At 35.0% G+C, this 23,632-nt stretch overlaps 1 protein-coding gene across 3 annotated transcripts in view; it reads right to left on the reverse strand.

Annotated features, from left to right (window-relative positions):
* The window catches only part of LOC105481259 (phosphodiesterase 3A), a 312,844-nt gene that overhangs the window by 281,615 nt on the left and 7,597 nt on the right, over positions 1-23,632 (reverse strand). The window contains exon 1 of one of the 3 annotated variants that reach the window (XM_071072100.1): positions 6,853-9,434. The exons of the other annotated variants lie outside the window; for them this stretch is intronic. The gene's annotated coding sequence lies outside the window, so the exon portion shown is untranslated. Of the gene's footprint in view, positions 1-6,852; positions 9,435-23,632 lie in introns of those variants that run through there. 3 annotated transcript variants of the gene reach the window in all.

Below are 23,632 nucleotides of genomic sequence, written 5' to 3' on the forward strand. Positions count from 1 at the left end.
TATATCCTGTAAATTTCAGTGATGTTTTGACCATCTAGTGTAACAGAAACAGGACGCCATCAGCACCAGAGAGACCTGGACCCAAACCCAGGCTCTGCATCTGATAAACAGTGGGTAAATTACTTAATCCCTTTGAGCCTCAAATATAAATAATACATACCTCTAATCTTAAGAGAAGTTGAGACATTTCTAAAATGCTTAGCATACTAGAAGAAAATTAGCAATAGGGAAAAGAGCAAACGAAACAAAATGAGGATTCATGATCTCTCTGAAATGCTTAGCCTACTAGGGGAAAATTAGCAATAGAGAAAAGAACAAACAAAATAAACAAAAATGTATATTAAAATATTAACAATGTTGGCCAGGCGCGGTGGCTCACGCCTGTAATCCCAGCACTTTGGGAGGCCGAGGCAGGCGGATCATGAGGTCAGGAAATCGAGACCATCCTGGCTAACACGGTGAAACTCCGTCTCTACTAAAAATACAAAAAATTAGGCGGGCCTGGTGGCGGGCGCCTGTAGTCCCAGCTCCTCGGGAGGCTGAGGCAGGAGAATGGCGTGAACCTGGAGGCGGAGCTTGCAGTGAGCCCAGATTGCGCCACTACACTCCAGCCTGGGCGACAGAGCCAGACTCCGTCTGAAACACACACACACACACACACACACACACACAATGTTAAACAGTCAACATGAGCTTTTACAACAAAAGACTCAGCTACTACCTCCACTCTCATCAGTGTCTGACTGTGATATTCCTTTAGACAGCAGGACTCTTGAGGTCTTTCATTCTTTAGTATCTCTCTAGCTTCAGGTAGCAAGCAGCTCCTTACTTTTAAAAATAGAGCTCAGTGGGACATGTACCAGAACACAAAAATAGACTACTAGAAGGTAAAATGACACCTGCATCCCTGGCTCCTGGACTTCTATGTATTTGGGATAGAAAACGGATTAGTGTTAAAGCATCTACTAATGGATGTCTCAAAGTAGGAAAAAAACACGACAGGGCTAATGGAGAACTGTGCAAACGCTGCAAGCGGAGGATTCTTACAAAGCTTTTAGACTACACAAAGTAACTTGTTCTTTCTTCTAATTCAATCACTGGTACACAAAACTTTGCCTCATTTGGAATGATTAGATTGAAAATTAATACGAATACACAAATGATTGCTTGAAGCAACATTCAAAAGGGGGTTTATAAAAGGCTTGCCATATATGGTTACAGCATCCTTAAAAAGTCTTTTGAACTCAGAATATTGCTATACTGATCTTGTTGGTGGAAAATTAATTTATCTCCTCCTTAGATAATAGTTTCATTAGCTCCAAAAAGAGCCTAATAAAAAAAGCATTAAGTTATCTTGAAAAAATGTGTTATTTATGCTCACATTTTCGTTATTTGTTAAGACAGACTTCTTTGCTTCTCTAGGATGACTAAAATAATAGTATTTTAAGCTTTCTCTATCAGCTTTTTAATAGTCTGAGTCCTATATGTAAAGACCAGCCAAGCAATAAAGTTTCAGTTTTAAACCAAAATTTAAAGGTCTTAATTAATGGGCCAAATGTGTTTCATGTATGCCTTTCATTCTCTTCCTGTAAGCTCTAATCTTTGCATGAGAAGCTCATTGATTAGGATCAGTTTAAGAAAGTATTCTAGTTTTAAAAATGCAGCGAAACCACCCACATTTGCTGCAGCTCCTTTGTCAACTTGGTGATTTTATACAGAAAGTTCACATTACTGCCATTGTTAAACAATATAAAAATCTTCCTATTTGTACACACATATTCATAGCAACATATGTACAATGGACAAAAAGTGAAAGCAACCCAAGTAGCCAACAATAAATAAATGGATAAACAAAACGTGGCATACAGATATAATGGAACATTATTCAGCCTTAAAAAGGAAGGAAATTCTGACACATGGATGAACTCTGAAGACATTATGCCAAGTAAAATAAGCCAGTCATAAAAGGACAAACATCATGAATCCACTCATAGGAGATATCAAAAATAGTTAAATTCATGGAGACAGAAAGTGGAATGGTAGTTACCAGGGGCTGGGAGGAGGAGGGAATGGGAAGTTGTTGTTTAAATGTGTATAGAGTATCAGTTTGGGAAGATGAAAAAGTTCCGGAAGTGGACTGTGGTTACAGTTGCCCAACAATGTAAATGTACTTAATGTCACTGAACTGTATATTTAAAAATGGTTAAAATGGTAAATTTTATGTTATGTATATGTTACCACATTTAAAAAAAAATACAGGAAATCTTGTAGCACTGAGACTTCTTAAAATACTGAAATTCTAGGAATGAATGAGTAAACAAAAGTTTGGGTTTAAGAATAGCATATCCAATCGCTGCTGCTAAACAAACTTGTCGACATGTCTGTTTCTATTCATTTAATTTATATATTTCAGAATCATCCTGCACATGGGCTACAATGAAGGCCGCTAGAGTAAAGCTCTCTTATTAGGCTATATCATTTTATGGAAAACAGAGACACCAAGGCTAAAAAAATAAGTGCAGTTTTTTTGGTGGCTCTCTTTCATATTTATGAAAATATGAGGCTGTTTATAACCCAGAGACTCAAGATCGATTTTCTAAACAGTATTGGCAAGGTTACCAACATTAAAGTTTTGGAAGTGGATTTGAATGAATTAACTGATGACACAAAGTGAGAAATCTGATATATATAAACTGAGAAAATAAAAATTTATTGCTATTATCCATAATATCACTAAAGGCAAAAAAAAAAAAAAAAGTGAACTAAGAATTGTTTTTGCAAATGGACCATGCTCTTTCTTCTCCAGATCAATGATAACTGAGTAATTCCTCCTCTCACACACCCTTCTTTTTCCCTACAATAAGCCATCAGGCATTTTCCCACTTTCCTCTAGGATTGTTTATCATTATTACTCATTTGGAAATAAAGTTCAGCGTTCCTGTCCCAGCCAAAAAACATTAGACTGAATCAGATAGTGATTGCCAGTACTCCTGAAAAAAAAAAAAACTGTCATTCTCATGAAGAGATGAATACCAGTGTTTCTTTAAAATGATTTAAATAATCAATTAATGTTCAATTAAGTATCCAATAAATCATCTACTCGCACGAAGCCTCTCCTTATTTACTCAATATGATCATGAACAATCCTTTTATTTTCATTCATTTGCAATGTCCGCTTTGTCAGAATTTGTATAATTAGTTTTGTTAGCATCTAAGAAAATGAGCTGATTCTCTTTGTTAGTGGGTTGCCTATTTTCCTAATTTTGAATTAATGAATCTAGTTTGTAAGCCATCTTTAAAATATATACCCAGGAGGCAATTATTTTACACTTGAAATTGAAAAGAATCTATTTTTTTCAAAGTAAATGGAACAGCATAACAGTTGGAAAATATTTTAAAGTATCATTCAATAATATTATTTGAACTCAATTATGATTTTTCTAATTATGCTATATTAACTTGAACATATATTATCATATACATCTTACTATATTATACATGTATACTTATACAATATATTACTATATTAACTTGATAAATTGTTTTTAGTATGGATTACAGGAAACGAACTCAGTTTTTAGATATACCTCTTTATATATATCTTTATAGGTACCAACAGGGCTCAAAACGTTTATTGAGATAAGCCCAACTTCCTTCTTCTGGCAAAAATTCACAAAGGTATATAAACACATGATACCACGTCTAGCACTCATATGCACAAAAATTTTTAACTATGATTTACTAGAATATATAGAGACATTAAGCTCACTGTGCCTGTTTCTTCAGCTGTAAAATGAGCACAACAGTATCAACCTCAGAGTACTAACGAGAAGTAAATGTACTTACAAACATAAATTTTTAGAATTTAGCTTGGCTTTGAGTAAGCAACATACAAGGTTTATTAAGTTATTATTATTAGCATCATTATACTCTCAGTCAATCCCAAAAACATTTTTCTAGGGTAGCTTAAAAAAATGTTTTTATATAAGAAAACCTAAGCTTTGAGAGATTAAGCATTACAATTTACCTAAAGCCACAGAGTTAATACATGGCAGAGCAGGGATTTGACTAATTCCAGGCTTTCTGACCACTTCATAGTAGTCAATACTCCTCCTAAAATATAGCAAGCAGAAATGGTCACAATGCTACAAACACAGCAAAGGATTCTGAAAATTTTGCTTTCAAAATCTAGTCTAAGAGATTGTCAGTTCAATGAACTGTGGCAATCTAAAACTTAGGTAATGGGCATTAGATAATGGTCCAACTTCTCTCATCATGAAACTATAAAATTATTCCTAAATCTAAATTTATAGAAATTTACCTTTTCTCTTTTAAATATTTTTAAATTAACTATTTTTAAAATTTAATGTTTACTCGTTATTCAAATCTATGTATATTTTGAAACTGGTATTCAATCATCTAAGCTAGTATCTATGCCTTCCAGTTTTTGTCAACTGGAAATTTAAATAATATGCCTTCTACGTTTTTATTGAAGTTTTTAATAAATTGTTAGGGAAGACTTGGTCAAGGATAGAGTTCTGGCTTTAGAGATTCAAGTTCTAAATTCTTCTGCACTGTTCGTCTACTCACCACCCAGACCAAACTGTGCTGGCTTCATGCAGGCACTACAAGCCAGCTTAGGAGATAAAGGCATCAACATGACCAGCTTTATCATGCCAGTAAAATGTTAATGGGTCTCACAGCTTATCCACTTTTAGAAAGGTGACTGAAGAGGAAAACCAACGAATACAGATAAACCAGCAAAAAGGGTAACCCTATAAATTAGAAGAGGAATGTTTTAACAATTATATTTTTCACCATTTATATTGGGGAGCTATGAGGGTTTTTTTAATTTATAATACTTGTTTTCTAAATTACAAAATGTATGTTTTTTGAAAACAAAATTAAGCAATATGACAATATAGAATAGGCCAAGTGCAGTGGCTCATGTTTGTAATCCCAGTGTTTTGGGATGCCAAGGCCAGCAGTCACTTAAGTGTTCAAGGTTATACACAGTGAGCTATGATCACGCCACTGCACTTCAGCCTGGGTGACAGTGACAGAGCAATATCCTATCTCTAAAATAAAATAATAAAAGAATGTAAAATTTTCAAAGGGAAAATATCATTTTTTCTTTTTAACAAACCTCATTGATAACCTCTGTTAATAATTTGGCATTTTTAATGTTAGTTTACTGTCTTGAGGGTTACATCTCTATAGATCTCCCCAAATTGTCAAATATTATTTTCTAGTTATATATCTATATGACTGTGCTTTGCTAGATATATACATATAATGCCTCTATTCTAGTTATATGTAGTATACATATATATACTGTGTGTGTATATATACTCTATGTGTATATATAGTATACATATATAATACTATGTATAAATACTACAGCTCTTCATTAAACTGCAAAGAAATATTTATATTCAAGAAATTCATTTCTGTTAATATTTCTACCATCTCACTCTCTATGTAACATATAAATACTATGCTACCAATATCAATTTACATTCTAAATGGAACAGTAGCTACAATTTATTGAACATGGAATACTTTCCAGGCTGCAAGCAATTTTATTCATCCAAGCAAGCCTGTAAGGTAGAATTTATCATCCACATTTTATAAATGACACTCTGTCTCAGAGGAACTAATCATTTTACCAAGGCCACATGGCTAACAAGTGGCTAGAGTAGAAACCAGAACTCAACCCCGATAACAAATCTAGCATCTTAATCACTGTGCTGTATTTGAATCCCTCCATCAATTGATCCTGCTATCACTATTTTCATACTTAGGAAAAATTCCATTTCTATTGATTCCATCCTTCTTTCCATATGGAGCATGGATTAAATAAATAATGCTAAGGTATCTCTCAACCTTAGCATTACTGACATTTTGGGTCAGATAATTATTTCTAATAGGGAGCTCTCCTGTGAACTGTAGGATGTTTAACGATGCTCCTGAACTTTACCTAGCAGATGTCAAACCAGTAGCACTCTTCAAGTCCTAAAAACTAAATAATATATCTTCAGGCAGGGATAAAATTTGGCCTAGTTGACAATCAATGCAATACTCTACTTAAAAACGTGAAAAGACACAGTAAGTAGAAGCAGAATAACAGATTCAAGTTCTTGCATGTTTTATTTGCATTTTTAAATCTTATTTTCTTCTGTGGAGATTATAATTGTAAAATTTAGTACTTTGAGAAGAATATGTAGAGTCTAAGATCATTATAATCCTTCTCTGATAGCTATTTATTATACAAATTAATTGTTAACTACATTAGATAAAAATATTCCAGGTGCAAGTCTTTAGTATCCATTTCATCACAATGTTAACTACAGTAAAACTTCTTTTCTTGCCCAAAGTGCCACAAAGAGGTTTCTTATTTATCCCAACTCATAAGAAAGTATTATATACCATCTCTAAGGCAGGGATATCCTTTTAGAAGTTCAGTGTTCTGTTTTTATGATTTCCCTATAAGTTACAAGCATGGACTCATAAACTATAGAAAATAAAACTGAAACTCAACTTTATGGAGAAACATTATGAAACAGTCTACCATTGAAGGCTAGAATACCAGTAATTAAAGCCAAAACTAAAATCTAAATGACCAATGAATATACTGAGTCAAATATTGCCTCTTGCGAGAATATTTCACTGATGTTAAAGAAACTCCTGAAAAAGGCCCTTCCTCTACACTATATTTATTTAAATCTCTCCTTAGAGGAACTTTGTACAGGAAAGTAAATGCTTGCTTGGTCCACAAATTAGGTTCATGCCCTTCTTGGTTCCAGTTTATAGAGCTGTGATTTGTAAACTTTTTTTCTCACGTCAACATACCTGATGGATGTGACACACACATCAGTAACTGGCTCACTACAGCATTGATTCAGGAGGTTGGGAGGTCCCCTAGAGAGAACATATCAGAATCGAAGGCAGGTTAGTGTTTGAAAAAGCCTACCATGTGATAATCACCCTTGTAGAAGACAAAGAGCCATTGTTCCTGCCATCTCAAAGGGTGCACCTAGGATGAAAAGTTCATTTCACTATTAACAGTGCCACCTTATGTTAATAATATTTCCAAAAGTACACATAATTTAGTGCATCAAATCTCAAGCCTTCCTTTTCCAGCTTTTTTTCCTGGGTTTTTTTTTTTTTTTTTTTTTTAACTCTTTAATTGATATATCAGAGTTCTGCATAGTTTGGGGTACATGTAATGTTGCGATATATGTATACAATGTGTAATAATCAAATCAGGATAACTGGATGATACATCACCTTAAACATTTGTCTTTCTTTGTGTTGGGAACTGATATAGTTTGGCTGCGTCCCCACCCAAATCTCATCTTGAATTGTACCTTCCATAATTCCCATAGTTGTGGGAGGGACCTAGTGGGAGATAACTGAATCATGGCAGCAGTTTCACCCATACTATTCTCATGGTAGTGAATAAGTCTGATGAGATCTGATGGTTTTATAAGGAGAAACCCTTTTCTCTTGACTCTCTGTCTTTGCTTGCCGCCATACATGTAAGATGTGACTTGCTCCTCCTTGCCTTCTGCCATGATTGTGAGTCTTCCCCAGCCATGTGGAACTGTAATTCCAACTAAACCTCTTTCTTTTGTAAATTGCCCAGTTTCGGGTATGTCTTTATCAGCAGCATGAAAATGATAAATAAAGGAACATTACAATTCTTCCCTTCTAGCTATTTTGAAATATAAGTTATTGTTAACTATAATTTCTCTACTGTGCTATCAAATACTAGAATTTATTCCTTCTATCTAACTGTATGTTTGTATCCATTAACCAGCTCTCTTCATTCCTTCCTCCCCTCTTCCCTTCCCAGCCTCTGGCAAACACCATTCTACTTTCTATCTACACAAGATCCACTTTTTAGGCTCCCACATGTAAGTAAAAACTTGCAGCATTTGTCTCTGTCTGGTTTATTTTATTTAACATAATGACCTCCAGTTCCAGCCATGTTGCTACAAATGACAGTATTACATTCTTTTTAAGGCTGAATAGTATTCCATTGTGTATATATACCCCGTTCTGTATCTATTCATCTGTTCACAGACACTGAGGTTAACTCTGTATCTTAGCTATTGTGAACAGTGCTACAACAAACATGGGAGCATACTGATTTCCTTTGAGTATATACTCAGCAGTAGGATTGCTGGATCAAATGGGAGTTCTATTTTTAGTTTTTTGAGGAACCTCCATACTGTTTTCCATAATGTCCAGCTAGATTTTATTTATTTATTTATTTATTTATTTATTTATTTGTGAGACAGGATCTCACTATGTTGCCCAGGCTGATCTTGAGCTACTGGGCTCAAACAATCCCCCCACCCCAGCCACTTGAGTATTTTGGACTAAAGACATCTAGTCCAGGTACATTTTAGACCCATACATTTTAGACCTGGAGTGGTAGTTATAAATCTGTCAAATTGTTTTACTATTTATATAGTGTTTTCGCCTCCCAATTTTCACTGTTCTAGCTATACATAAATCACCAGAAGATATTTAACAAAGCAGAAACCTTAGTTATCTTCCTATTTGCATTGGGACCAAACAAAAAACAGAAGATCTAAAGCACCAAAGGCACACGACAGATGAATGGAGCATAGTATTAACTCATGTGAAGGTCTTCAAAGCTTTAGCTAATAAAAACAAAATATACATCTATAGATTAGTATGCTGACAAAAAAAAAAGCAAGTGCAGTCCCAGTATGTGTTAAGGATCTCATTAACTAGACCAGTGGTTCGTAAGCAGGCATATGACAAAATTACACGTTCTCCTTCCTGCTCACCCACGTGTTGATGTTCTGTAGGTTTAGAGTTGATGCTTAGGCAAGTGTATGTTGTAAAAAGGTTCACAAATTATTTTTTCTACAAAAGAGGTGACAGCCACACTTTGCTTTGTTCCAGTCATGCCACATCTGTTGTACTAGGTTCTGGACTCCCCAATTTCAAAAGACCATATCTAAACAGAGAGGAGAGGAAAGGGGGAGAACGAAATGGCATGGAAGGGGACTTAGTTCCCTATTATGGCAGTGATTAGGCAAAAGCTTAACAAAGATCACTTGTTAGGCAATTCATAAATTGAGCTCTACCTTTAATTTCCCTCCATTCCCGTGATACAACAGCAATGATGTTTTCCAGGAAAAGTAGCACATACATAAATAGAAAAAAAAAAAAGTCCTCCAAAAATTTACTATGATATATAAAGACAAGTCTAGAAGAGTAGTGAAAGCAATGGAGATTGTATGATGCGGGAAAATTCACTATGTGAGCAAAGAATCAACAGTGGACTGCACTTATGGGCCCTTGATCCAGAGTCAATGGTCCGGAATTTTATATATATTATATATATATTATATCTTTATTTATAATATACATAATATAATTTATATATTATATATAACATACATATATAATATATATTTATATATATATTGAATGTAGCCTAATTTATACATACATATATTACTTGTACAAAAGGCAAACCATAGTAAGCATCTAGGATAACCCAAGAAAAACATCAAAGCGGAACTCAACCTGATAATTTTACAAGGTTAACTTCTCTCCACAGCCTAGATTGTCTCTACTGATAAAGTAAGCTTTTAACTAGTCATATGAAAAGCACTCATCTGCTCAAGGATAAGAACCTTGCCCATGTACTTTTTAAGTGTGATCAAAGGTTACAACAGCACATTGCCCTGGGGATCGTTAGAGGGTTCCACAGAAGTTGAAGTCTGTACTGACTCAGTAATATCTTTCATCGGTAGGATTCAGCACCAAGAGTAAGAAGTCATCTGCCCTGTAAGATTTAGGACCGTGCTTAACATCTAATCTTAAATAGGGTGATAGTCTTTGCACAAATTGAAATATCCAAAGCCTACAACCTTTCTGTGTTTGTAGTGATAGGCTGGGCACAAGAAGCTCCAGTTCTAAAACAGCATGTACATACTAATCAGGAAAATATGGTGAACTAATGTGGCTGTGGTATTAAAATATTTTGTGTGAACTAAGAAAATTGAGCAGCTTCAAGCAGACAAGGTCACATGAGGTAGATAAGTAACATACACTGAATATGTCCAAACCAAACACATCATCTTCCCTCCTTCATCCTGAAACTAAAATAAACAAAAACTGATCTGATGCTTTTCTTCCTCAGTAACCAGCACCACTATCTTTCTAGTTTGTCAGGTTCACAATTTTAAGTGGTGTTAATGTCCTTTGTTAACACCTTCCACTATCAATCACAGGCTAATCCTCCCAACTGCATTTTTTTTTTTTTTTTTTTTTCTTAAATCATCTTTCCTGCCCACCACTAGTATCTTAATGAATTTTCAATGTCTCTACCCAGGACTTTCACAATACCCTCTTAAATGCCTCCTTGTGTCCATTTGGGTCCCCACCTAATCCACTGCTAGTATAATTATGTTTAAACTGTTCACATCACTCTTAGGTTAAAAAATATAATGCTTGGTACACATAAAATGTCAAATTCCTCAACCTAATCTTAAAACACTGAAGTTTTCATCCCGCCTGCCCTCCATACCGGCTCCACATTCCCCTTATCATACCTCTTAAAATTTCCCACCATCCCACCTCTACTCCTCAGTACAAAAGCAGGACGATCGGTTTCACATGTCTTTTCCACAACCCAGTATGCACTCTACACCTGGTGTCCAGCTCTATAACACATCTTAATCCTTCCCTACCTCATATCCTCTGGGCCTTATGCCCACAGAGGAAATATATAGAAATATTCTTTTACAAATACCCTGGGTTTTTTTTTTTCTATTTTAGATACATTCTTTGTATTGTACCAAAATTGATTACAGTTGGCTTACTACTAACATAAACACATCAGAAAGTTAAACATAAATCAAAAGGAAAAGTCAGAAAAGACAGGAAGACAGAACTTTACCAGAAATCCATGTTAAGAGGGTGATGGTATTTGAGCATTAAATTTAGCTATGACCTTTCTGGAGGGCAAAGTTCTCATGACTTTCTGTTTTTCAAAGCATTTATCCCTTGGCACTATAATCATTTGTTACTGTAGTATTTTACTCAGGGAGGGTGCAAGGGAGGTTTACTTCTGAATCTTCCCCCAGCAATCCCCACACTTTCTGGGATGTTGTGGGCACACTTCAAACGTTCTGGAATAAAAAACGCAAACAGTGTAAGTTTTCCAAGGAGAATTCCCACAAGCCAGAGATCCCCAGCTGCAGTCTAGGAGCCAACCATGCTAAAGGTGACTTTCCCACTAAAAACAAGAAGCACTGACTAGTAAGTACTGGCATTCTGGTCTTCCTTACAGTTAAATTCCTGTGTCCATTAATAACCTGACATTCTGATTGATGAGATATAGTTTTATTATTAGTGTGCCTCCACAGTGGATAACCTCTAGTTTTATGGAAAAATTGCATCTCTGACCTGCAAGACTGAGATCTGGAGTCCACCCAAATGCTAACTTCAGTCCTGATTGCCCCCTTTCCTCCTCACACACACAGAAAGAGAGGGAGAAAGGAAACGGCTACCAACCTCTGTCACCTTAACTCAACCATCGCAAGCATGATCAGCTAGTACTATCCTGCTAACTCTTCTTCAACAGAACAGTGAAAACTGGGTGGAATGATTGATTGAGTAAAAGTGATTTTTCTGTTTATATTCTCTGATTCTATCATATTTTCTTCTAGAAAGATTTTTTTTCTTGGTTAAGTGAGAGCACACTCTCTATTTTTCTAAGTAGTTATAGAAACTTTTAATATTCTCAAATTTATTTCTGCAAAATTGTACAGCTCTTCAAATGAAAAAGCATTTTAATAATCCTAGATGTGGCAGCATTTTAAAAAACATTATGTACACATTGCTTTCTTTCTGTATTCATTTATTCGAACAAGGAATAGCAAATGGAAATGTACAAAGTTCCTTAGTCTTATGCAGGAAATGCAGGGAATACTCAGCAAAATCCTAAGAAGCAAAACTGAAGTTAATCAATATTATATATAGTGTATGTAACTCAAATACATGAAAACAACAAAATACAGAAATAACTCATTTTTAGAAAACATGCTCATTACTTTAAACAATAATCATTATGAACCTGATGTTTATTTGTAACCTTATTGGCCTGGTAATCAGTGAGGTAGTACAATACTCTCTTCTACATGTTTTATAAGGAATTTTCTCTCCTTAGCAGAACAACATTTGTTTTCATGTTCATCTCAAGGTATCAGTTGTGGTGGCAGAGTTTTGTTGCCACCTCTAAAACAAAAAGACACCAAAAAGCCTTTGTAAAAACTGAAACACATTTTGGTATATATGTACATACACATGGATTATATATTTTCATAAAACTCTGCCTTCAGGTAAAGTTACAAAAATTGTCTGCAGGCTGATCTAAAATTTCAGGGATCTACCTTGGAGGATCAGGTACCAGTAGGATCTCCGATCTTATAAGAAATTTTAAGCCTGTCCAGCCTTCTGGGTCAAAAATTAGGAATGCAAAAGGATTTTATTTCCAAGGGTGTTTTACACAGTATCGAATATCACGCATCACCATTCCTAAAAACACCTGGAGGTGCAATTTCCATGTCTCCAACCCAAACAACCACTAAGGCAATGGCCCTAATAAATATTCTGCGAACATATCCAAAGGAACAATGTCAAAGGACTACATTTCTTTATAAAGCTTTGTTTTTCTGATTGTAAAATACGTGTGAAGGTTTGAAAACTTACAAAATACAGAAAAAGCATATAAAAGTACATAAAACTAACCCATTATTCTCCCACATAGACAAGAATGAACATCTTGACAAGTTTCCTTTCTGCTATGAATTTGGCCTATCCTCAATTTTGTTTCATGATTTCACTTTCCAGTCATCAAAAGTATTTTCCCACGTGATTTAAAAACTCTTCATTTCACACATTTTAAAATATCTTATCTTTTGTTGTTCCCAAGCAGTATGTAAAAATGCTTCATAATCAGAAATTAACCACAATATAGAATCAGCAAACTCTAAACTTATAGAGCAATCAGCTATCATAATTTAAATATTTATATAGCACCTATCACTGAAGTGCTCTGTAGGTCAACAGATGGTCTGATTTAATACGAAAACAAAATAGAAGTATTTCCTCTATAAAAAGACCTGGGATGTATTGGCAATATGTCTTTGATGGATATGGGATTTGTCAGACTATTCAAAGACTAATAGAGAACGCTTTGAATTTTCTTTGAAAGTCTCATGTTTTTGCTATACTAGAGCTTAAGATATTTAGAGCATCCAAGGAATCAGAGAGGACACAAACAAATGGAAAAACATTCTATGCTCATAGATAGGGAGAATCAATATTGTGAAACTGGCCATACTGCCCAAAGTAATGTATAGATTCAAAGCTATTCCAATTAAACTATCATTGACAATCTTCACAGAATTAGAAAAAGCTACTTTAAAATTCATATGAAACCAAAAAAGGAGCCCACACAGCCAAGACAATCCTAAGCAAAAAGAACAAAGCTGCAGGTATTATGCTACCTGACTTCAAACTATACTACAAGGCCACAGTAACCAAATCAGCATGGTACTGGTACAAAAACAGACACATAGACCAATTCAACAGAATACAGAACTCAGAAATATGACTGCACATCTACAACCATCTGATCTTCAACAAACCTGACAAAAACAAACAATGGGCAAAGGATTCCCTATTTAATACATGATGCTGGAAGAACTGGCTAGCCATACGTGGAAGATTGAAACTGGACCCCTTCCTTATACCTTATATAAAAATTAACTCAAGATGTATTAAAGACTCAAATTCAAAGCCAAAAACTATAAAAACCCTAGAAGAAAATCTAGACAATATCATTCAGGACATAGGCATGGGCAAAGATTTCATGACAAAAACATCAAAAGCAATTGCAACAAAAGCAAAAATTGAGAAATGGATCTAATTAAAGAGCTTCTGCATAGTAAAACAAACTACCATTAACGTGAACAAACAACCTACAGAATGGGAGAAAAATTTTGCAATCTATTCATCTGACAAAGGTCTAATCAGAATCTACAAGGAACTTAAATTCACAAGAAAAAGGCCAGCTGCAGTGGCTCTCACTTATAAACCCACACTTTGGGAGGCCAAGGCAGGCGGATCACTTGAGGTCAGGAGACGGAGACCAGTCTGGCCAACATGGTGAAACACCAACTCTACCAGAAAAAAAGAAAGAAGAAAAAACAAACAACCCCAACCCCATTAAAAAGTGGACAAAGGCCATAAACAAGACACTTCTCAAAAGAAGACATTTATGTGGCCAACAAACATATGAAAAAAAAGCTGAACATCACTGATCATTAGAGAAATGCAAATCAAAGCCACATTGAAATACCATCACATGCCAGTCAGAATGGCAATTATTATTAAAAAGTCAAGAAACAACAGGTGCTGGTGAGGCTGTGGAGAAATAACAATGCCTTTACACTGGTGGTGGGAATGTAAATTAGCTCAACCATTGTGGAAGACAGTGTGGTGATTCCTCAAAGACCTAGAACCAGAAATAGCATTTTACTCAGCAATCCCATTACTGGGAATATACCCAAAGGAATATGAGTCATTCTATTATAAAGATACATGCACGCATATGTTCATTGCAGTACTGTTCACAATAGCAAAGACATGGAATCAACTCAAATGCTCATCAATGATAGATTAGATAAAGAAAATTTGGTACATATACACCATGGAATACTATGCAGCCATACAGAGGAATGGGGTCATCTCCTTTGCACGGACACAGATGGAGCTGGAAGCCATTATTCTTAGCAAACTAATGCAGAAACAGAAAACCAAACACCACATGTTGTCACTTATAAGTGGAAGCTGAACAATGGTAACACATGGACATGGGGAGGGGAACAACACAGTGGAGTCTGTCAGGTGGGGTGACAGGGTGAAAAAAAGCAGGATAAATAGTTAATGCATGCTGGACCTAATGCTTAGGTGACAGGTTGATAGATGCAGCAAAGCACCACGGTATACGTTTACCTATGTAGCAAACCTGCACATCCTGCATGTGTATTCTGGAACTTTAAAATTAAATTAAATTAAATTTTTAAAAAAAGATATGAGGACGATCAGCTGCAAATACATCTCTTTAAAAGGAAGAGCATGTGAATGACACAAATTTATTAAAATTTCATCTTGTTAAAATGCATTTTAAAATATAAAGACATTTATATCAAAATAAAATTTCAAAACCAACTTTTATTACACAAAACGTTATAGCATCCTAACAAACTTGTGAAGAGTTTGAGATGCTTGATTAGAATTTATTTCCGTGTAAGCAGATGTCATGACCTTCCCGAATGTCAGGTCTCCAGTTTGTACATCTTCTGGAAGGTGCAGGCAGAAGATAAAATTAGAAGAAAAAAAATGTCAACCCAATCAGATCTTTTTAAAGCAAGAAATAAAGATAAATATTCCTTTATTATTTGGTCCCTAAAATAAGAGAAAACATTAAAGGAACTCTCTGTCTGTCCTCAAAGGAAATATCAGCCAGTCAATGCCCAACTTGGCAGTACTGATTTCAACATATATTTAAAATCTGCCGCTGACATTACCATTTTGGTCCAACTCCCAATCATCTCTGGATTATTATAACAATCTTAATTGGTTACCTTCTTACATCATAACACCTATTCTCAACACAGAGAATATGAGACATCCTATTCAACATAAGGCTGGTAACATCCTTTCTTTGCTCAAAATCCTTTGATGGTATCCCATCTGCCTCAGAACGAGTCTTGCAATGACCCCTCATGGCCTATGTGATCTGCTGTCCCCTCCTCCTCACCTTTTTCCATCTTCTATCACAAAAGTGGAAATCCATGGACTGTCTGTAACCAAGTTAGGAAAGAGATGACCACTCTAGGCAGAATTTATAAACTGAAACCAATAGGAGTAGCCTGAGACTCCACAGGACTCCTGCTGCTCCTAGGGCCAAACCAAAATAACTACCTCAGACTAGACTGAAAGATCATTCAATAAGTGGAAAAATCTGGAAGAAGAGTGGTCTGAGGGTTAAGGCCTAGAGTAAAGCCCTGTGGAAGCCGGTAAAAGAGAGAGCATCCTGAGAAATATTTTTATGCGATAAAATAAACACTCACTACCTTCCACTGAGGGCCACAGCTGAGCCAGGGCTTAGCTGTATTATACAGTTAATAAGCAGCAAGTCCCTGTCATTTGAGAATAATGGCACCACTGGTATATAATGAGAAAAAGGAGGGGCATGACTGAAATTTTACCATGAAAAATGAAACTAAAATTTTTGAAAATCATTTTGTTTTTCAAGACAAAATATAGGTTATAATAGCAGATAGAGTACAGATCAAATTTAAAGCACGAATCAAGTTTCTGTACTTGGGGTTATAGGACACATTACACAACTGACCCTCAAAAGCATCATTTTTACAAAGACATTCAAGGACTCCATGAATTTTCTTAAATATCTCTCTTAAGCCTTTTTCAATGAAGCACCTGAAGCATCTGAAGTCCCTGTCAGATCTCTCTCCTATTGTTGCGTTATCTGGTTCCTAGGACGCCTCACTTGGCAGTGGTTTTGCTTACAATTTAACTCCCTAATACTGTTTTAATTAACTTCCATTAAATTTGCATATTTTGTTAAGACTTGTGAGTTTTTGTAATCAAATGCAAATTTGATTGCATTGTTTTACATAGTGCTTTCTGAAATTTAGCCTATAACCTTCAATGACCTGGCCCTAATGGGCAAGAATATGTATTATTCACGTTCAGCTGTGCACAATGTTTTACAAGAACCTCTGTCCATTATTTCATTAATTTGATCTTCACAACCTTAAGAAATCAGTTACATTATTCTTATGGTATAGACAGGGTACTAAAGTTTTGAAAGTTTAAGAAACTGGTATATAATACAAGCTTTGGTCTGTGTCAGTCCAAAGAGTGCATACGTTCTTTCTATTTAACATTTGTGTAGCAATTTATTTTGATTTAGCCTTTATAACAGCCATATGAGACACGTAGTGAAGCTGACATTCCTATTCCTATTTTACAGATGAGGAAATTGATATCCAGGGTGATCAAAAAAACTTCTTTGAGGTATCATCAATTAAGTTTTTTTGAACTTCAAAGAAATGAAATCAAAGTGAAACATTCATGAACGTCATAGGTTCATAAACTATAGTGTGTGTGTATAGTTTTTCCCCATGATACTGACCCTTCTTGTCTGAGCCAAGCACTTATAAACTTTTGTTGAATCGGACTGCCAAAGTCAGAACTTCCTGTACAGTTTTGGTAGACAGTAGTTTATAGTCCTGTGATTCTCAACAGAAGCAACTGGGGTGTTCCTTAAAACTGCAGATTTCTGGACCCCACTCTACAATGAACTGAATCAGAGTACCTGGAGGGCTACAGGATCTATAATCCAGTATTGAAAGGTCTGAATTTCAATAGTTTTCCCAAATAATTTTTATTCACAGTAAATTTTGAGAACTACAATAAACAGCTCAATTTAGAGGGTGTCCAATGACATGTAATTACATGTAGGTGAAATTAAGCAATGTCCTCACAGACTTCAAAAGCACCTAAGGCAGGTTGATTAATCTATTAACCAGGGGCATTTACTGTTATAATTCATAAACAATAGTTTGATTAACATGGCATTACAGTTATATAAGAATAATTATCAACAGGGGAGAAGTTAGAACAAAAGAAGAATCTGGTCATACTGAAATGCTTACAATGTAGCAAATATTCAGTGTAAAATGGAGAAAGTTCTGAGATTTTTAAATAAAAAACTTGCTGACATTTTTAATCAATTCTGGTCATATAAGAGGTAAAAGTTCACATAAGATTGCTATTAGCATACATGTATAAGAGAAAATGATAAATGTGCTAAAAAGTTAAAGAATAAGAATCAATGTCTTGGAAACTAATGAATGTCAGGAGAGTTCGTGAATAGCATTAGGATCTCTTACACAGACCATCATCCCCTGAGTGGTTTTGGTCTAATGACAGATCTTGAGGCAATGCATGACTGGATTTCCCACCCAGCTTCTAAGAGTGTCTTTCTCAGTGTCTTCTCCTCTTTTCAAAGCATATAGGGTTCTAGTTTTTATGTGAACTAATATTATGTCCTCAAAAGACCATAAAATATTTTTTGAAAGCTGAGGAATTATTCTTATGATTTTGATCTAGTCTTCTTTCTGCACAAACAAAAATACTACCATTCGTTTTTGGCACTCATTTTTATGGTGGTTTTCACATCTGAATGTCACTTTATTTTTTAGATAACTTATTTAATCGGTGTTTAGTTATATATATATCCAACATTCCCAATCTAATTCTCACACTTTTTATTAGGACTAGTTAATTGCTTAAGGAAGTTCCACCAAAAACACTTAAAAGCTCTAGCTGTAGTTCTGTAAAGGGGTTAAGATGAGTAAATCTAATTGTTATTTAAGTAAAAAGGAATGACGAGAAGTGGACAAAATGAGGCTATTGCCTTAATAACTATGCTGTAATTTAGATCCTACTTATCTAGCAAAAAAAAAGCTCCAATTATAGGAAAAACAATCCCTAGGAATAAAAACAGACACGATTCAAGATGATACACACAGCTCCTTGTCTCAGAATGCAAACAAATGATTTTGCTTCTAAAATGTTTTACAAAATTTAAACTCACAAATAGCTTCATTATATTTTATTTCAGTTTAATTTATAATGAATGTCTCAGTTAGTAATATATTTTTTCAAATAAAAACCATATTGAGATTTTTAAAAATAGTATATTCAAAAAACTCTCAAACTCTGGAAGCTGTCAGTGATAGCAAACTCTAAAAAGTCTGCCTGTGAGAACACTTGACATCTACAGATAAAAAGAAACTTGAAACCATAAGGTTGGAAATCACTTTTTCCCTAAACATTGTATTCCTAGTTCATCTAATGTCATGATCATCTTCCTAACATACTCAAAAGATATGTCTCTGATTTCAGTGAGAGAATATGAAAATATTGTACCTTCTCTCAGTTTTAATACTTCTTATCTGACTTAAATTGTTCTATTTTCACAAGTCAAGTTCTATTAAAAACTAGGTGGACCAAAGAAAAATGACTGAAAAGCTAAATTTATTATTCCATAAAACCCTATAAGCTTCTGATTTTTCAGTTCAACTTGACTCTGAAATTAGGCTACCAAATTTCTAGATCATTCCACATGATGGAACTAGCACTGCGGTTGGATGACATTTTTAAAAAGTCAATTTCACAATGTCATCTCTGGAAGCAACCATCTCAAACTTTGTTTTGTAATTGATCACAATTAAAAGCTAAAGAGATGGCATTTGCCTTACATGAGACTTTTCACAAAACACAGCTATTCAGTAAGGACCTCCAACAAGAATGCAGACCACTGGAGTGTAAAAAAGGTGATAGCCGAAGAGCACCTGTCAGACCCCTGTGGGATTGAATGGAAGAAAATAAAGACAGAGTTTGTTCTCTCTCAACGTATTAGTTGAATGTGAAATACACTTGATATTTTATTTTTCTAAAAGATGAACCCTAATTTCAGAAATCTTTCAAAGTTTTATAGTACAATGATCTTGGTGGTAGCTTTGGTTATTTTCAGTTGAGAGTGAACTAAAAATAGTTATCTAGGACTCATGCTGAACATGGGATTTCCTACCAGTAAGGGCACAGCCCCTTATGTAACATATGCAAGAAAATATTTTTTTAAGTAACCAAAATGTAAACATCATGTTAAAAATGAAAATGTATAGGTTTGTTGATAGTCTATTTCTTCTCTTCTTTCCATAGAAATTTCCTTAAATCAATTAAGTCACCACCTCAATCTCAGGAGAATGGGGAGATAAATATTTCAAGTTAAAAGTCTCTTATAGGCCGGGCGCGGTGGCTCAAGCCTGTAATCCCAGCACTTTGGGAGGCCGAGATGGGCGGATCACGAGGTCAGGAGATCGAGAACAGCCTGGCTAACACGGTGAAACCCCGTCTCTACCAAAAAATACAAAAAAAAAACTAGCCGGGCGAGGTGGCGGGCGCCTGTAGTCCCAGCTACTCGGGAGGCTGAGGCAGGAGAATGGCGTAGACCCGGGAGGCGGAGCTTGCAGTGAGCTGAGATCCGGACACTGCACTCCAGCCTGGGCCACAGAGCCAGACTCCGTCTCAAAAAAAAAAAAAAAAAAAAGTCTCTTACTTCTTTTTCATCCATTTTTCCTACCATCCAGCCAGCACTTACAATAAGCAAGACACTGGGCCAGAATTTTCTAAATGAAATGCTGATGGTTGAGAAAAGGAAGCTACAAAAATTTGATTCCTTTTGTAATAAAAATTGTCTTAATCTGAATCTGACTTCCTTAGTTCCTGAGACTAGAAAGCAAATTCTCAATACAGCATAAGCGGTTCAGCAGGCTCTCTCTCTTCCAAACTTCCTGAGGGACTGCTGCTGAGGCTGGACCCCGAAATAATAACTCCCAAACAAGGGGATGTTTCATACCACGAGGACAAACACTGCTTGCTAAGGAGCATTTCTGAAGTGGATCTCTAAAATACGATAAAAAATAAAAACTCTTTCATTTATTTGTGTCCATGCCAGCTTAAAAATGGGCTAAGGATGCTGATTCCACATAGCAGTATAGCAGTTGCCACAAAATTAAACATTCCCCACTGAATAATATCTCTATGACTTCAAACTTCCATTAGGTCTCTTTAAGTGGTTTATACCTGGAGAGAAGGAAACACTTGCCACAGACATAGCATAAATATTCAGTTATTTAAACTTACTTCACAAGATGGAAAATTTTTACTAAAATCCTATTAAACCAAAACCACAAGATTCTTGCATAAACTTATTTCAATATTCTAACAAGGTACTGGGAGAGACAGAATGGCATTCCTTAAAATTTGAAACACATTCTGAGGGAGAATAATCTATTAGGTAAAAAGAAAATGAAATAAAAATAAAATGTGTATGTAGATAGAGATGGAGAACAGAAAAAGACTGACCAAAAAAAAAAAAAAAAAAAAAAGGGTACCGGAACATCCTCTATATTAATTTAAATCAACTTCAAAATTGACCAGAGCTAACAGTAACTAGTTACATTCAAGTATAAACTCTTTCAAGCAACAGATGTGTGTTACAATGACATTTCATTCTTCAGCTAGCTTCTTCAAGAAGTCTAAATTAAGTCAACTTTACCAGAAGTGAGCCAGTGTCCACATTATTTCATTTTATCCAAATGTGCTTCTTTGTATACCATGATTCTATTGCCTTTTGATCTTTTTAGAATTCCTAGTAAGTGAAAATCTATGTACCTATGATAAAAATCTATCTATACTTAATCTGCGTGTAAAAATAAATAATATACCTTGTCCCAAGCACTGAGAGTATCACACACAGATATAAACATTATACACAAAATAAATGTCTTTTAAAAAGTTAATCTATTAAAGTAAAATGCCATATATAATTTTCTCTTTATTTCTTGATGTAGCTTTGGAATTATGGCTACTGTTAATGAATTCATAGAGTCAGGAAAGGTGATGGAGAGGACATGACATTAAACATTTCCACACTTTTTCATCTGAAATCAGTTTGAAATTGCAAACAAGAGAGAACTCAGAAAATGGCTCCAAAAGTCACCTAATCTCAATTCCTAGTTTAAAACTTCCACGCTATCAAAATCTCCAATCCACTCTATACACAAAATGAACCATTTTCATTATGTTTCCATGAAAGTGGTATTTATATAAGCAATACTGAAAAGTCATCAGCCCTTTACAGACACTGTTACAATTTTCATCCATTAAAGCGACCAGCAGGTTTGTGACTTTTAGTTTCCTAAATTACAAAGATAATGACCTGCACTACAAACATAAGCACTTTCATTTCTAAAGAGACATTAGATAACCCAATTATAGACTAATCATCATGAACATGTGTTGTGTTTACAGTGTATCCATAAGCAATGCCCGTTACATACCAAACTCCTAAAGGCAAATTCATAATTAACTGGAAATATTGATACTGTGTTATAAATCAGGTTAACATAAATGTCTTTTATTAAGGAACTCTGCTAAATCTCCCTCTCCAACGAAAATAATCATATTTTAAAATAAACGCAATAATGAGAAATGAAGAAAAAAGGGGAGATAGACTTGGCAACTATTAGAGTGGTACAAAACTGAGCTATCAAGATTACAGATATAATTGCAAAGACTGTACATTGTTATTAAATCTACAAAGATTTTTCATTATAACTGAAGAGGTGACATCAGTATCTCAAATATTACAAATCTTTAAAAATACAGAGCTGCACTGCCCAATATGGCAGCCATTAGCCCCCTGTGTCTATTTAATACTTGAAATGGGGCTAGGCCAAACTGAAATGTGCTTTAAGTGTAAAACACACACAAGATATTTAGACTCACAAAGAAAGAGAGTGCAAAATATTTCTTTTTTTTTTATACTGATTACATCTTGACATGCTATGCTGGGTTAAATAAAGCATATTATTATAATTCATTTCACCCATTTCTTGGGTGTGTATGGCCTCTAGAAAATGTAAAATCAAATGTATGGCTTGTGTTGCATCTCTATTGGACAGTGCTTATCTATAATGTTTATAGGACTGTTTTCATCAAAGCCACTGGGTGACACTGTTTCTTCACTAAATTGATACAACCAAAGCAATTTTCTGCCAGAGGAAAACCACACACGCACACACACAAATCATAAATGCACATACAGGTACACACACGCACATGTACATACACACACTTCAGCAAACAACATGTGCCCCTTATAATCAGTCATCTTCTCAGGATGAAAGAACATGAGTACCCTTAAAGTAATGTTATTACTATTGCTAGCAAGACTGGCTATCCTTGAAAGCTTTAATAATCATTCACAGATTCCTAAATAAGAAATGACAGCTCTAATCAGATAAAAAACACAGACATTGCTTAGTTGGTGACTATTCTCAAATAGCTTTCCATCTTCGAAATGGTAATGTTCTTCATGACCTCCTCTGATATTATACCCTATTTACTTATATTTTAATGAAATTCTAAGGAAACACTGCAAAATAACAGGTGAAAAAAATTACCAGCTGTTTTTGCTAATGGAGAAATGCCTTACCGATTTGCAGATTATGTTTTGCCTGCAATTTTGAAATCCTGAACATACAAAAATCAACGTATTGAAAATCTAAAATAAAACTATTCAATATTTCAGCCACTGCTAAATACTTTTGTTTGATAAGACTCCACAAAGTTAGACTTTTCAGCACAACTGATATTTATTTATGCGACAAAGTCAAGAATAATTCATTCCAGAGGCTACCTGGTATTATCTGATTACCAGAAAATTCATTGTAAGGGCTGAACAAGTTTTGTGTTATTTACACATCTGACACTCAATCTGATGACTCAATCTTATAATACTGAATGAGAATTTAGAGTTGGCTCCATGTGAAAAATGACAAATAATACCAAGGCTTAAAGTTACCAGCCTGACTCCTTTCCTACTGTTTCCCCAGTAGCATAGTCA

The sequence above is a fragment of the Macaca nemestrina genome, chromosome 10, assembly GCF_043159975.1.
Source record: "Macaca nemestrina isolate mMacNem1 chromosome 10, mMacNem.hap1, whole genome shotgun sequence".
NCBI classification, from domain to species: domain Eukaryota; kingdom Metazoa; phylum Chordata; class Mammalia; order Primates; family Cercopithecidae; genus Macaca; species Macaca nemestrina.